Source organism: Callithrix jacchus, chromosome 15 (assembly GCF_049354715.1).
Source record: "Callithrix jacchus isolate 240 chromosome 15, calJac240_pri, whole genome shotgun sequence".
Lineage (NCBI taxonomy): Eukaryota > Metazoa > Chordata > Mammalia > Primates > Cebidae > Callithrix > Callithrix jacchus.
The window spans coordinates 34,706,100-34,722,587 of record NC_133516.1 but is presented as its reverse complement, the minus strand read 5'-3'; the positions used below and the strand labels follow the sequence as shown (position 1 = coordinate 34,722,587).

Sequence of the window (16,488 nt, the reverse complement as noted above, 5' to 3'; positions counted from 1 at the left end):
GGAGACTGTGGGTGAAACCTTGAGTGGAAAAGGCCCAGCCCTGTGGGGGTGGTTGGGGGTCAGCGTGAGTACAGGACGTGGCACTAAGAAAGGCCCTAAATGAGCCACAGGGTTTCCCAGTGTCAGGACCCAAAGAACCACCACCAGGGTACTGGTCAAAATGCAGATTCCTGGGCCACACTCCTTTGCTTTTGACCCAGAAATCTGCATTTTAACCAGCACACCTTTCTGGTGAGGTAAGGGTGAACTATCTTGGGATATGCTGCTCGAGTGGTTCAAGGTTTGAGGCCTTGAAGGACTAGGCATAAGCCATGAGTTCTAGTCCTGTGAGATCTTGAGCAAGTGACCTCATGCCCTAAGTCTTAGTTTTGGTGTCTGTGAAGTGGGCCCTATTCGGGTCCGGTTGTGATCCTTATGGGCCGCTTCTTCCCCACTCTGTCCCCTCCTCCTCTTCCTCTTTCTTTTCTTTTCCTTCTCCTTTTTTTTTCTGAGATGGAGTCTCCCTTTGTCACCCAGGCTGGAGTGCAGTGTCACGATCTCGGCTCACTAAAACTTCCACCTCCTGGGTTCAAGTGATCCTCCTGCCTCAGCCTCCTGAGTAGCTGGAGACTACAGATGAGTGCCACCACGCCCAGCTAATTTTTTGTGTTTTTAGTAGAGATGGGGTTTCACCATGTTGGCCAGGATGGTCTTGATCTTGACCTCATGATCTGCCTGCCTCGGCGTCCCAAAGTGCTGGGATAACAGGCATGAGCCACCCCACCTGGCCCATTTCCTTCTCCTTCTTCACCTCTTGCTCCTCCCTTGCCCTTCCCTCCTTTCCCATCTTCTTTTCCCTTTCTTTCTCTTCTCTCTCCCTTACCCCTCCTTCCCTTAACCCTTCCTCCTTACCCCTCCCTCCCTTTTCCCTCCCTCCCTCCCTCCCTCCTCAGAGCTACAGTACAAACTCATCTTATCACTCGCTGTGGCCCTGAGCAGCTGGAGTTGAGGCAAGGTCAGGCCCCATCAAGGGATGACGCTGGGGCCTTGTTTCCCTCCCACAGAGTCCACATCACCATCATCGTCACCACCACTATCACGATCAGGGACTGCTGGGCGGAGTATCCACCCAGTGGTCAAGGCAAATGGAAAATGTCAACCCCAGCCGCCAGAATTCACTCTTTTTATTCTGGGCCCCAGGAAATATTTTTATTTTTATGTTTTATTTTATTTTATTATTATTGTTTTTTGAGATGGAGTCTCTCTCTGTTGCCCAGACTGGAGTGCAGTGGTGCGATCTGGGCTCATTGTAACCTCTGCCTCCCAGTTCAAGCAGTTCCCTGCCTCGGCCTCCTGAGTAGCTGGGATTACAGGCACCTGTTACCACACCTGGCCAATTTTTGTATTTTTAGTAGGAACGGGGTTCAGCATCTTGCCCAGGCTGGTCTTGAACTCCTGACTCATGATCCACCCACCTCAGCCTCCCAGAATGCTAGGATTACAGGCGTGAGCCACTGCGCCTGGATTTTACTTTTATTTTATTTTTTCCCCCCTTAAATAGCTGTTTATTAGCAGTGTGCTGGCAAGGGTGATGGAGTTAGCCATTCACAGACAACACCGCACACCACTGTCACAAGGGAGGCAGGAGCATGGGCAAGCCAGCCTGGAGCTCCAAGGAGGAGGCCCCCCACTTCAAGAGAGTCTGGGAGGGGGTGGGGCCTGGAGTGCTGAGGGGCAGCCTGGAAACATGTCTGCTTACTAGGTGTGATTAAAGATGGAAGAGGGACTCACTGGCAGCAGCCCTGGCCTGACTGCTTGGAGTGTACTTTCCTTGTCAGGCATGGCTGTTGGCCAGGGCTCACTTGACATGCAGCCTTCAGGTTCTCCTTCCTCCTGCCCCAGGCCTTCAGGGCAGAGGTCTGCAGGGCTTGGCCATAGGAGAAGGTCAGGGCCCAGGGCTTCAGGAGGGGGGACTTGTTAATGGCATTGAGGTTGATGGACACCTCCTCTTCGCTCTGGCCTCCAGACAGGAAGGTGATCCCAGGAACCAGGGGTGGGTGGGGGGCCACTGTGCAGTGCAGCGCTGTGATGGTTGCCATGACAGTCTCCCATGAGAAAACTTCTGCACCCAAGTGCAAGCGTGGCCTTGGGTGACCATATTGGACTTCAGCAAGGTGCCTTTCAGGTGGATGAGGTGGTTGCTCAGAGCCTTGTAGATAGGAGCCAGCACCTTCCAGTTACATGCTGGCACTGCTTCAAGTCATGGTCCCCACTGGGGAGGATCTCAGGCTCCGCGATGAGCATAATGCCATTCTGCTGGCAGATGCTGGCATAACGGGCCAGGAGTTGGCATTTTCTTTTATTTATTTATTTCTTTTTTTTTTGAGATGAAGTCTTGCTTTGTCATCCAGGCTGGAGTGCAGTGGCGCGATCTTAGCTCACTGCAACCTCTGCCTCCCGGGTTCAAGCTATTCTCTTGCCTCAGCCTCCCGAGTAGCTGGGATTAAAGGCACCCACAACCATGCCTGCCTAATTTTTGTATTTTTAGCAGAAACAGGGTTTCACCATGTTGGCCAGGCTGGTCTTGAACTCCTGACCTTGTGATCAGCCCGCCTTGGCCTCCCAAAGTGCTGCGATTACAGGCATGAGCTACTGCACCCCACCGACATTGACATTTTCAATGATGGTGAAGGCTGAGAGGGTGTGTTCACCAATCTTCAGCACACGATGCCACTTGGCAAAGTCGGCTCCATCCATCTTGTACTGGGCACAGTGCTGAGCACCCATCCAGCCCATGAATAGTGGTCTCACCATTTGTCCCTGCCAGGGGTACCTACCACACCCTTGTCTACCTTGATGCCCACACCACCACCCTTGGATTTGATAACTTGGGGGGTGGGATGCCCATCATCCGCCTTCTGGTAGAGTGTCTCATGGAAGAGGATGGCGCCCCCAATGCAGGGATTCATGTGGTTGTCAGCTATCAGTCGCAGCTGGTGGTAGAAGTGCCAGTTCTCCTTGGTATTCTTAGTGCCAGTGGACTGCAGCCCTTGGCAATGCTCCCAGTGGACTCACCTGTAGCCGGGACACCCTTGCCTGGAGCCACGATGTGGTGAGTGATGTCAGATAGCTCCTTCTTCTGCTTCCAGGTCAGTGCTGGATACTGTTAGGGCACAGTGCTGATGGTAGCAAGTTCCTGGCACGGGAAAGGGGTGACTTTTCAGGGTGTGGTGGTGGAGGGTGGCAGGTCAGCGAGTGGACTCAGGGAGAGGACATGGCACTCGTCACTGGGACCCCTTCTCCCAGGAATTATTTTTAGCAGCACCCTGCCAAGAAGATGAGGTAGCTCAGTCTGGGCAAACCTGCTGCTTTCTTCTTGGCCCCAGTTTCCACATCTGTCAGCCAAGCAAGAAATCCTGCATCCTTCTCAAGGAGACCGCTGGTGGACATAGGACACCTCCAACCTGTGCTGCTGCTCCTTGGGGTGTCAGTGCCCTTCCGTATACTGGTAGATGGGTGCCAGCCTCACACAGTGGGTAGTGGATCTGGCAACAGCTCAGCTCTGCCCTGAAGGCTGGAGGCATGAGCTCCAGGGTTTACAGTGATGGGGCCCAGGAGCCACCATGTGAGATGAAACTTCGGGGTTGGCAGAGCAGAAGGGTTCTGAGGTCTCTGGCCTCAGCCTCAACCTAACCCTGCCTTTGGAATCCCTTCAGACTGTGGTTGCAGAGCAAGGGGTGAGCTCTGGTTTGTGAGAGGAGAGAGAGGGGCTGGAGTGGGGCAAAGCCAATAAATGCTTCAGGAGGCATGTCTGGAGTTGGGGGCCTTGTAGGGAGCAGCAGCCCCCATCCTAGAGAGCAGAAAATGCCCAGAGAGCCCCAGGGGACCCTTGAACCCAGCCCTCTAGCCTGGTACCCACAAACTGTGGGCCAGTTAAGTTCTGTGTGGCCCACATAGTGCTTGTTTTATAATAAAATGTGAATTTGTTGTCAGCATTTAACCAGCAGGAGATTTCTCATCAAACCTCAGATGTTCAGCTTCTTTTGAGAAATCAGCAGACCTGGAGCCCCTGGGCCCAGGAAGGGTGTGCTCTCCCTAATTCTCTGTCAGCCCTCCCTTCAGTGAGTCCTCAACCCTGAGGAATGTAATGTCCAAGCAGCAATACCTCCCTGGTCTTGTAGGCATTAGTGTGTGTCCCCAGCCCTAAGCCATTTACAGCCAGGGAGACTAAGACTCAGAGAGGGGAGAGGACTTGCTTGAGGTCACAGAGAAAGTGATGTTTGGGTTGCAGGGGGACCCAGGTGTCCTGCTTTCTATGTCTCCCACCCCACACACACAGCCTCTGGAAGAGGGTTTGGGGTCAGGGGTAGGGGAAGGATCTGGCTGGTTACGAGGGGCTCTCTGGAAGGGACTGGTCCAGAGGTGGATTCCTCTGCCCCATCACCTTCAAGGGGCCCTGGTCTGCCTGATTCACATGCAGGGATTAGGGGGATGAGGATGCACAGTGTGGGAAAGCCTCCCTCCCTGTCCTCCTGAGCTGCTGGGCAGACAGACATAGGCAAAGAAGCTGTGGCAGGCTGTGACCAGAGTGGACAAGGGCGCTGGATAGAGAATGGCGGGATGGGAAGGGGGACCCACCTCAGGGACAGAGTGGCCAGGCTGAGGGGCCCCAGTGAAGGCTAGAGGGAGCCTAATATGGAGGAGGAGCATGGAGGAAGTCAGGGAGGCTGGAGTCAAGAGATCAGGGGAGAGGGAGGGGTGTGTGGCAGAGGCAGGCCGGGAGATGTTAGAATCTCGCCATCATCCACAGTGCAATTATCCACCAATTCAGGGACCTTATTTCTCCCTGGCCCTGTTGGCATTTAAAGGCCTACCCAGGACCCCTTCTACCCAGACATGAGGGAGCTGGAACAAAGGGGAGGAGAAGTGAGGAGAGAGTAAATGTGGAGAAGTGTGCTGGCTGGACAGGGCCAGTAAGGAGAAGGCCAGGGAGCATGAGAATCTGCTAAGCAAAGATGGCAGCAGCATCCGTTGTGTGCAAATGTTTGACCTGGTTCTGCGATTATGTGCACGACCTCAGGCCCCCCGAACAGCTACCCTACAGATGTCTGTGCAATTATAAACCCATACAAGGGACAGAGGCTCAGAATGATTAGGTTGCCCAAGGTTGTCCAGCTAGAAAGTGGGGAGCATGGTGACCTCCTGGCCTTCTGCCTTCTGGTCCAGCATTCCATCCCATGGGGGCGGGGTAAAGAAGCTGGCAGGATTGAGGCTGGGGCAGCTTCAAGGGCCTTAGGTCTCAGGGGAGACATTTCTCTATTTCTGGGCAACAGGACCAGTTTGGGCAGGCAGATGGGAGCATCTAGCCAGGGAGGCTGGCCAAGGCTCTGGCTAGCCTCCGGCCACCCAACTCAGGAGAGGTTGCCCACTTCCGGGAACTTCTGGGCAGCCAGCCACAGCCTCAGAAGGCAGGACTCCTTCCAGACCCCACACGCTGGTGGACACTGCTCACTGTCTCTCCCCTGCACCTGGCCAGCAGCTCTGGGCCCAGTTGCACAGCATTCAGGACCCACAGCCTGGCAGAGGCCTCCCGCCCTCCTTGGCTCCCTCCTTAGAGGTTCCTAAAAAGAGGAAAGGGGCCCTTTTGCAAAGAAGAGTTTTCTGTCACCCTAAAACCCATCTCCAATGGTGGGGACCAACAGCCCTCTCCTCTATGTCTCCTCTCCCCGCTCCCACAGCCACCCCCTTATTGAATGATCTGTGTTAACAGTAGTAGTAATAACAGTCACTACCAAACTGAATTGTGTCTCTACCATAGTGTGGTACCAGGGACAGCGTGTTTCAACTCTCACAGGCCCCTCTGAAGCAGCCACCTGCAGCTCCATTCTCAGATAGTGGAGACAGCGTGTTGCCTAAGTGCAACTTCCTGCTCCATCCTGTATGCTCTATGTCCTTAAGCAGTTGGCACAGCCTCTCTGAGCTTCAATTTCCTCATGCACAGAAAGGGAGTGATATTTTCTGTACTGGCTAAATCCTGTGTGTCAACTTGGCAAGGCTATGGTGCCCATTGTTTGGTTAAATACTAGCCTAGGCTGGGCGTGGTGGTTAACGTTTGTAATCCCAGCACTTTGGGAGGCCAAGGCAGGCAGATCACCGGAGGTTGGGAGTTGAAGACCAGCCTGGCCAACATGGTGAAAACCTGTTTCTACTAAAAATACAAAAATTAGCTGGGTGTGATGGCAGGCGCCTGTAGTCCCAGCTACTTGGGAAGCTGGGGCAGGAGGATCGCTTGAACCTGGGAGGCAGAGGTTGCAGTGAGCCGAGATCATACCACTGTACTCCAGCCTCAGTGACAGTGAGACTCCATCTCAAAAAAAAAAAACAAAACAATACTAGTCTAGATGTTGCTGGGAAGGTATTTTGTACATGTAATTAATATCTACAACCAGTTGACTTTAAGTAAAGGAGATTATCAACAATGTGGGCCTCAATCAATCAACCAAAGGCCCTCAGAGCAAAAACCAAGGTTTCCTGGAAAAGGAGAACTGCTGCCGCAAGATGTAACGTAGGAATCTTGCCTGAGTTCCAGCCAGCCAGCCTTCCCTACCAAGTTCTGACTTACCAGAACTTGGCTTACAGTCATGTAAGCCAGTTCCTTAAAATCCATCTCTCTCCCTTTCTCCTTTTGGTTCTGCTTATCTGGAGAACCCTGACATACTTTCCACACAAGGTCAATGAGACACTCCTGCTGTGATTGGTGGAGGAAGCTCTTCCTGGAAACAGCATGCAGGTAATATTAGCTGTGGGCTACAGATGAGGCCTCGGGAAGGTGACTTGTCCAAAGTTTCAGAGCTGGAGTCAGGATGTAAGCTGGACCTGCCTACCTGCAGCTGTACCTCAATCACTGGGTCCTTACCTTGTCACCCATCTCCATGTCAAGACCCTCGGACCAAACTGCCTAAAGGGCTACTGGTAGCACCCTTTCTCCAGGACTTGCCTTTGAGTTTAATTAAAACTCTCAATCCCTGGTGTGGGAAGGGAAACCAGAGGCCATTGAGTCCCCACTGACACTGAGTTAACAGGTTCTTATGCAAGACTAGCAGGCTTGTGATGCCAACACCAGCGTTCACCTGCCTTAGAATTGTCACGGCCTTGTTGGGGCCTTTGGAGTTGAGAGTGAAATCAGCAAAGGAGAGCTAAGTAACAACCCCTTGCCTCGGGGAGGCCTTCTTGGCCCTGCTCCTCACTCTGCAGACCTAATAAGCCTTAGCTTTGCAGCATAAACCTGGGATCTGCAGTGCAGAGGCCTATGGGGTCCAGATAGGTGAGGACAGTGGGCACCCTGGACCCCCGGGCTGAAGGACAGACACATTTCAGCTCTGGCCATTGTTATCCCTAGAAACAGCCTGGTGTGTCCAGGCCTTCTTCCTGTATTTCTAGGAGAGATTCATATTCAGATTTTTATTTAAGAGACATGGAGGCCGAGTACAGTGGCTCACACCTGTAATCCCAGCACTCTGAGAGGCCAAGGTGGGTGATAAGGTCAGGAGTTTGAGCCAGGCCTGGCCATATGGTGAAATGGATATCCAAATGGATAAATAGGCATTTTCGATTCAGCAAATGCTTACTGTGTGCTTACTGTTTGCCTGGTGTTGAACTAGGTTCTGGGATGGCAGCTGTGAACAAGGCAGATTAGTCCCTATTCCTGCAGAGTGGACACTCTGGTGGGGGAGACAGATGTCCAGAAGAACATGCCATCCAGACACACAACTATGTTAGGGTGAGAGCTCACATGGTGATCTGAGTGACAAGGACAGAGACTGCTCCATTTGGAGGCTTGGAGAGGCCTCTCTGAGGAGGGGACATTCAGAGTGAGTTCTGAAGGAGAAGGAGCCAAGTGGGCGATGGTTGGGGGTGGAGCAGGCCAGAAGCTGACCAGGGCCCCAGGCTGGGGAATCTAGTGCCACACTCTTGGCCACCTCCAGCTCTGGCCACTATGCTTTGGAATATGAGAGGGTTGGAAATATCACCCATTCATGCCAAGTGCCAAGGAGGTGTTGGATAGATCTAATTATGGTTACTATTATCATGACTGAAATGTGAGCGAAGAGATATGGCAGAGAAGTTGGGAGGTTGTGGGTAGCCTGGGAAGCTGGGCTCCAGGCCCTCTTGGGAAGGGACAGTGTGGAGGAGCTGGAAGGCCACAGTCTTCCAACGCCTCAGGGAAGTTGCAAAATCTGGTGTAGCTGGTGGGAAGGGGGCATGGGGGCAGCTAAGGTAATCTGGGTCCAACTGAAGGGACCCTGAGAACCAGCCCAAAGGATGGGTCATATTCTGTGGGCTTTGGGATTAGAGGACAGCTCTGAAGCCTTGGGACTCAATCCCAGCTCATTAGGGTGACGGTGCCAGACCCAGCCTGGGGTTGGGGGAAGGCAGCCACAGTGTTTACCCAACCTCCAGAGCCCATCTGGCTTGATGCAGTGGCCTGGTTGTGACACCCCTCAGTGCTTCCCCCAGCTAACGGCCATCAGCCCACCCAGCCTCTAGGTTCCTCTTTGCTGAGCCGCCCACACCGAGGTCCACTGGGACTGTGCCTTCATTTCTCTGACCTGGGGAGTTGGAGAAGTTCAGCAGGGCCGGTGGCTCACAAGAGGTACCTAGTGGGTGAGCATTTGTTGAATGAATGAACACATGAATAAACACATGAATGAGTAGAGTGGGCAAATAAACGAGGATTATCTGTGAACTACGTGCAAGTGAGTATGTGTGGGCGAGTCCTTAGGTCCCAGAGATAGGGCTGTTTGTGGGCCCAGAGATGGGGCCATTTGTGGGCAGGTTGTGTCAGCAGAGAGGCGAGTGTGGAAAGCTAGGGGCAGACGGTTGGTCAGCAGATGGCCTGGAGAGAGCCAGGGGAAACGGAGTGAGGCCATTTACTAGGCACCCAATTGGGCCAGACAGGCATCTTCGGGAGCCTTCCTGGGGGAGGTGTGTAAGTGCTCATGTCCCGACCCTCTGCCACTCCACTGCCACCCATGCATATGCAAGCTTCCATGGGCCCTCCCCAATGTCTCTTTCTAAGCTCACGCGAGATAGGCCACCTCTGATCTCAGGCTGGTCTGTGGACTGTGTGGTCAGGAGTCACCTGAAGCCCCTTGAAGCTGAGCTGGGTGGAGGCTGCAGGACAGACCCCCATTCCCCCTCCAGGTTCCTCTTCCACTCTCTTCCCTGGCCACCCCATCAGAAGATGACCAGAGCTGTGCAGCAGAAGGGCTCTCACTCTACATTTCTATAACCACATTTAGAAAATCAGTTTCCACAGCCTTCCTGGTCTTAGCAGACAGAAAACAGCTAGCCACTCTGAAGTGACATTTAAAGTTTGGAAGTTCTTAGGACCTAGTGTCTCGCAGCGCGGCCTTCTGGTCACATTCCTAGGTGCGCACCCTGCATGTCTCTCAAACACACGCATAATCCCAGGCCCACAGTTGCCCAGAGTCACAAACACCCTTTGGACATGGCCCCATGCTTACCTGCTCCGGTCAGAGGGACAGCAGCACCTTGTTACAGGCAGATACATGGTGTAGTCACAGTGTGCCCGGGGCTGTGACATTGTCACAGAGGCACACATGTGCAGCTACGGTGTGCCATGATTGGGATGTTATCATACACGGGGTCACACACATGGGCTGAGCTGTGCAGGGCCACAGGGTTGTTCTGCTTCCCCCCTCACCTCCACCTCCCTACTGCAAGTGTGGCCTGGCTCCCTGGGATCATGATCCCTTCCCCTGCACTCATTCCTGAAGTCAGGTCCATCATGAGCTCCTGACTGGCTCTCCCTCTGCCTGCCGCCTTTGTGGCCATCCTGCTCATCCTGTGGTCTGTCCCAATGGCTCTGTACACCCCTGAGAACAATTAAACTGACCAGAGCATGGACTAGGGAAAACCTGAGGGCATGAGAGCCAAGCTGTGTGACCATAACAGTCCTGTCTGCTTTCTGGACCTCAGATTCTCCACCTCTTTTTTAAAAAAAGTCATTGATATATAATAGTTGTACATGTTCTCCACCTATTAATAGAAGCATAGACCTGGTGATTCCAAGTCTCTTCTGGCACTCCTGATGGGGAAAGCTATAGTACTGTGGCCCCTCTGCCATTTCCTGGACCATCTGGCTTCTGCTTCACTTGAACTTTATGGGCCAGATGCCTCTTGCTAATGAATGGGCCTCCACTGAGATTTCCTTGGGAACAAAGGAGAGCTCTGTTGTTCTTGAGGCCTCAAAGGGGCCCCTGAGGCAGGCCTGATGCCTGGCTATCTGCAAGGACCAGAGGAGTGGCTGCCCAGCCTGGAGGCAGGGGCTGGCTGGACTGACCTCCTGGGACCCACTTAAGCTTTCTACAAACAACACGTCATCTGGGCTGAGAGGGTGTGACTTGGCCCTGAGCTCAGGTAGGGTGGGGACCCTGAGCACCAGAGGTCATTGTTCTGTGCAGGCCAAGGCGGGGGCCCCTTCCTCTTCCCCTTCTTGTGCTTGGAAGCTTTCAGACCTTTGGGCTCCCACGGCAGCCCAGGGAGTCAGTATATGAGGGGCTGACACCAAGTCCTTCCAGAGTTTGGGGAAAGGTCAGTTGGTTTGTAAATCACCCAAGTTCCATCAGTGTCACCATGGGAGAGCTTCACGCATTTTTCAAAGGGCAGTTGTTGGGTGGTCACTCTGTGTTAGGTGCAGTGTGGGAGCCCAGAGAAATAAACCAAAATGTACCCGAAGTAGCATTTTTCAGTGTGGCCTATGTTCATGAAGTGGTCTTGGGGAAAAAAAGTATTCAATAGTCAAGTAAGTTAGTAAAGAGTATTATGGCCAGGCACGGTGGCTCATGCCTGTAATCCCAGCACTTTGGGAGGCCGAGGCAGGCGGATTACGAGGTCAAGAGATCAAGACCATCCTGGCCAACATGGTGAAACCCCATCTCTACTAAAAATACAAAAATTAGTTGGGTGTGGTGGCGCATGCCTGTAATCCCAGCTACTCAGGAGGCTGAGGCAGGAGAATTGCTTGAACATGGGAGGCGGAGGTTGCAGTGAGCAGAAACCGGGCCACTGTACTCCAGCCTGGCGCCTGGTGACAGAGTGAAACTCTGTCTCAAAAAAAGAAAGAAAGAAAGAGTATTATATACTTCACCTGGCCTGGGCAAAGGTGACCTGGTTTCTTTTTTGTGGGATTTGGAGAGGCTTTAAAAGGCTGTGTGTGGAGAGAACTTAGGGATGTGGGTGCAGGAGCCTCATTTTCCACATGCAGCTGACTGCAGAACTCATTCTGCTCAGAGCGTCTGTTGGGGTCTGATGGGGATAGAGTCCTCCAGGGGCCCTGGAGCAAGGCTGCTGGAGGGGTATAAGCCATCGCTGGAGGACTCCTATGACGCCATCTCTGTGCCCTGTCCCTGGGGTCCTGATTCAGCAGGGTGCCTGAAAATCTGCGTTTCGGCAAGTTCTCAATTGCTGCTGTTGGGCCACACTTGGAAAACCCCTGATCTATCTCAGAGCAGCCAGAGTGACCTTTTAAAAGCTAAACTGCATGAAGCTCCTTCTCTGCTCAAAGCCCCCCAGGGCTTGCCGTCACTCAAAGTAGTAGCCAAGTTCTCACAGGAGTCCACAAGGCCCACCGACCTCATTAACATTCACCCACAACTCACTTTTCTGTCCCTTAAACCCACCCTGCAAATCCCCACCTCAGGCCTTTGCTCTTGCTGTCCTTTCTGCCCATAATGTTCCTGCCCCAGATGTTGGTGGGGCAACCTTTCCCATCCCCCAATTCCCCCACCCCTACTCTTGTACCCTTGCCTGCCCCGGCGGGGCAGCCGCTGGTCACATTCATAGGTGCACACCCTGAATAGCCCTCAAATATGCACATAATCCCCGGCCCACAGGTGCCCAGAGTCACAAACACCTAAGCAGCTGGGCTCTCATATGGGAGCACACAGAGCGGGGATTTCTGGTCCCATGTACATCTAATACCTTGGGAAGGGTGAAAGGGAGCACAGGTGCTCCGGCTGGGGCACTGGGGAGTGACCCTGTGGGCAGCTGTGTGCTCTATCGCTGGTTCCATGAACCTTTTCAGCACTGCCCTTGCCTAACCCTGGAGCACTCTGTGTTCCTGACGCATCTGCACAGAGGTCACGGCAGTACAGATGAACTTAGCTCACCTAGCTGCCCACAGTGATCCTGATAAGCTTGCAAGGTGTCCTGTAGCAGAAACCAGAAGGTTCTGAATTGGGCAGGAACTCAGGCCAAGCCTGTCTTTTCCACCCCAACCTCTATTGGCCCTGGCCTGGCTTGGGGGTGACCCCGGTGGGTAGCTGGGGGGAAATGGTTTATCTTAGGCCTGTCTGACTGCCAGATGCATAGGTGTTATGGAGAGGGGATGGGGGAAATGGCAGACCCCGCTCTGACCTACTCCTCTGTTGAGTGGGGAATGGCTGCCTATAATCTTCACTGGGGTACCTGCGGCCTGTCTGATTCTATGTCCTGACCCATCTGTCCTGTGGGTGGGTGTGCTGGTGGCACACAGAGTTTGCCTCCCCATTGAGCCAAGGCTGAAGGTTTGAGTAGCCTTGGGTGTGGGGGCACAGACTCATCATCTGTGCATTTGCACATGATGTTGGTGGTGGCCTTGCTCAATATTCTCAAGGAATTTTCTGACGAGCAAAGCTTTGGCTTTGGCAGCCCTCTGCCCAGGAAGCTGATGCCCTGAGCTTGGCTCTGCTGAGCAGGTGAGTGCAGGCTGAGGCTCCTGAGTCCCCTGTCCTGGCCCTCCTGGGTGGTTTCCATGGGTGCTTTGCCTCCTGAGCGTGTGTGAGGATGTGGACACATGCAGGGAAAGTCTGCCAGCCTGAGCTCCCTCAGCCTCCCCTAGCCTGCCCTTCTTTTTATTTTATTGTATTTTTTTTTGAGACGGAGTTTCGCTCTTGTTACCCAGGCTGGAGTGCAATGGCAGGATCTCGGCTCACCGCAACCTCCGCCTCCTGGGTTCAGGCAATTCTCCTGCCTCAGCCTCCTGAGTAGCTGGGATTACAGGCACGCGCCACCACGCCCAGCTAATTTTTTGTATTTTTAGTAGAGATGGGGTTTCACCATGTTGACCAGGATGGTCTCGATCTCTTGACCTCATGATCCACCCGCCTCGGCCTCCCAAAGTGCTGGGATTACAGGCATGAGCCACCGCGCCTGGCCTACCCTTCTTTTTAAAGCTATCATTTTTGGGGAGTTTACTATGTTCTAGGCCTGTGGTTAAATCCTTACAGCAACCCTATGGCCTAGGGTTGTTATAAAGATATATTCAAATCCTAACACCCAGTACCTGTGAATATGACCTTATTTGAAAATAGGTACTTCGCAGATGTTACTAAGTTAAAAAGAGTTCAGGCTGGGAGCAGTGGCTCTTGCCTGTAATCCGAGCACTTTGAGAGACTGAGGCAGGTGGATCACTTGAGGTCAGGAGTTCAAGACCAGCTTGGCCAACATGGTGAAAACCTGTCTCTACTAAAAATACAAAAATTAGCCAGGCATGGCGGTGTACACCTGTAGTCCCAGCTACTTGGGAGACTGAGGCAGGAGAATTCCTTGAACCTGGGAGGCAGAGGTTGCAGTGAGCCAAGATTGAGTCAGTGCACTTTAGCCTGGAAGACAGAGTGAGACTGTCTCAAAAAAAACAACAACAACAACAAAAAAAAAAACAGAGTTCAAGCCAGGGATGTGGCTCACACCTGTAATCCTAGCACTCTGGGAGGCTGAGGGATTACTTGAGGTCCGGAGTTTGAGACCAGCCTGGGCAAGATGGGGAGACCCTGTCTCTATGAAAATAAAAATAAAAAATTGGTCACGTGTGGTGGTGGTATGCACCTGTGGTCCCAGCTACTTGGGAGGCTGAGTTGGGAGGATTGTTTGAGCCTCAGAAATGGAGACTGGTGTCCTTAGAAGAGAGAAATTTGGACATAGAGCCACATAGAGAAGACAGCCATGGCTGGGCATGATGGCTCATGACTATAATCCCAGCACTTTGGGAGGCTGAGGCAGGCAGATCACTTGAGGTCAGGAGTTCAAGACCAGCCTGGTCAACAAAATGAAACCCTTTCTCTACTAAAAAATACAAAAATTATCTGGGTGTGGTATATACCTGTAATCCCAGCCACTTGGGAGGCTGAGGCAGCAGAATCGCTTGAGCCCAGAAGGTGGAGGTTGCAGTGAGCCGAGATCACACTACTGCACTCCAGTCTGGGTGACAGAGTGAGACCCTGTCTCAAAACAAACAAAAAAAAAACCAAGCCAGCCATGTGAAGAAGGAGGCAGAGATTGGAGTGATGCTGCCACAATCCCAGGAGCTCCTAGGGCTACCAGAAGCTGGAAGAGTCAAGGAAGGGCCCCCTAGTAGGGCCTTTGGAAGGAGGAAGCGCCTGCCAACACCTGATTTCTGACTTTTGGTCTCAATAATTTTAAGAGAATCCATTTCTGTTGTTTTGAGCCACCCAGTTCTCAGAAAATAATACACCTGGCTTCAGTTACAATCTTCATTCACATGAAGCAGTTGCCACTCAGAGTTCAAGATCTTGCCTAGGGTTACACAGCAGGCAAACATTGCACCTGGGATTAGAGTCAATCTGCGCAACTCTAAGCCCGTGAGCCCAGCGCTGCCCTACCAACCCCCTTGACCTGTCGCCTTCTCTCTTAACCCCATCCCCGACCCTCTACAGCACTCCGCCCCTGTAGGCCTCAAGGGAGACCCCATTCCTTCCCTGCTAGCTCCTGAAGACTCACCCAGGGTCCTGGCTTCCCCAAGCTCCAGCCCCAGCTCCCTCCTGCTCTGCTCCAGTAGGCATCAGGGGTGCCTCTCTCTGTCCTCCTAGACCCCACAGCTGCCTCAATCTTTGATACTGCTCCCAACTGTGCATTTGGAAATTCTGGTGCCTCACAGCCTGGCCCTTCCACCTGCTGCTCCTCAGGTCTCCAGGCCTAGGGGCCTCCACGCTCCCTCTTTGTTGAGGGTGTTCAGGCTCCTCCTGTCTCACCCCAGATTCTCCACATGGTCCATGCTGCTCCTTGACACCCTCCCCAATTTATTCTCACTCTTCCTCCGTAGCCCCTTCTACCTTCCCTGGCCCAATAACCATTAGATCCTTCCAGTGAGACTTGGCAGCTCCCCCTTGCCACATTATTTGGCCCCTTGTCATTGGCCCTGTCCCACAGCTCTTGAATTTCTAAACCTTGCTGAGACAGTGGTGACTGGCCACTACCCCTCCCTGAAGAGGAGTACTAACCCCCTGCCAGTGTCACCCCAGGCACACCCCTTTCAGCCCTGGGCTAGTCACTGTCACACTTAGGGCTTTGTGCAATCTTCCCAGCTCTGCTCCTTTTTTTTTTTTTTTTTTTTAAAGACAGAGTCACGCTTTGTTGCCCAGGCTGGAGTGCAGTGGCTCCATCTCGGCTCACTGGAAACTCCATCTCCCGGGTTCAAGTTATTCTGCCTCAGCCTCCTGAGTAGCTGGGACTACGGGTGCACACCACCATGCCTGGCTAATTTTTGTATTTTTAGTAGAGATGGGGTTTCACCATGTTGATCAGCCTGGTCTTGAACTCCTGACCTTAAGTGATCTGCCTGTCTTGGACTCCCAAAGTACTGGGATTCCAAGTGTGAGCCACCATGCCCAGGGGCTCTGTTCCTCTTAAAAGCCCCTCTAGGTGTTCCAGCTTCTAGTTTCCCTCCCACAGCTCGGTGTCCAGCCCTGCTCACAGCATTGACTGTGCTTCTCACAGGAATGTCCAGCTTCCAGCACTTCCCGTTGCCTGCAGGGCAGAGGCCAAGCTCACCTCTGTGGCATTCGAGACTTCCCTGGCCACTGTCCAGGCTCCTGTGGGCAGCAAGCTTCTGATAAAGGAGGCCTGGGTTCTGGTCCTGGTGCCTTCTCGACTGTAGGGCCTTCCTCATCTCCCTATCCCTGCCCCCACCACCCCTTTTATTTATTTATTTTTTTGAGATAGGATCTTGCTCTCTCATCTAGGCTGAAATGCAGTGATGCAATCATAACTGTAACCTTGAACTCTTGGGCTCAAGCGATCCTGCTGCCTCAGCCCCCACCACACTTTGACTCTTGGCCTCTACTCTAGCCCAAGGAGTTAGGCTGCTCTGGCACTGCTTAAAGTGGGTGCAGATCCATTTGCTGGCACAGGCCTGGCATGATTCTGCAGATCTTGAGCCAGCCTGGTTCCGGGAGGGAAGAAAGGCAAGGCTAGAGCTTTGCTGATGTTGTGTCCATTTTTCCCAAACCAGCAGAGGCTTGTGCAAGGAGAGGTCACTGGAGTGTTCCTGTGTCCAGGTGGCATGACAGGGCACAGCACATACCCGTGAACGTGGACGCACAGTGGAGCTGCTTGTGTTGACTTGCTACCCGGGCCCCCTCACTCACCATTTTTTTGTCAGACAAAAAAAATGTGTCACCATTGATTCGTCAAATCAATTTGTCACCC

General features: G+C 53.0%; 1 pseudogene; it reads right to left on the bottom strand.

Moving 5' to 3' along the window:
* Window positions 1-1,614: 1,614 nt before the first annotated feature.
* On the bottom strand, window positions 1,615-15,949 carry LOC118142806 (fructose-bisphosphate aldolase A pseudogene; annotated as a pseudogene).
* Window positions 15,950-16,488: the final 539 nt, after the last annotated feature.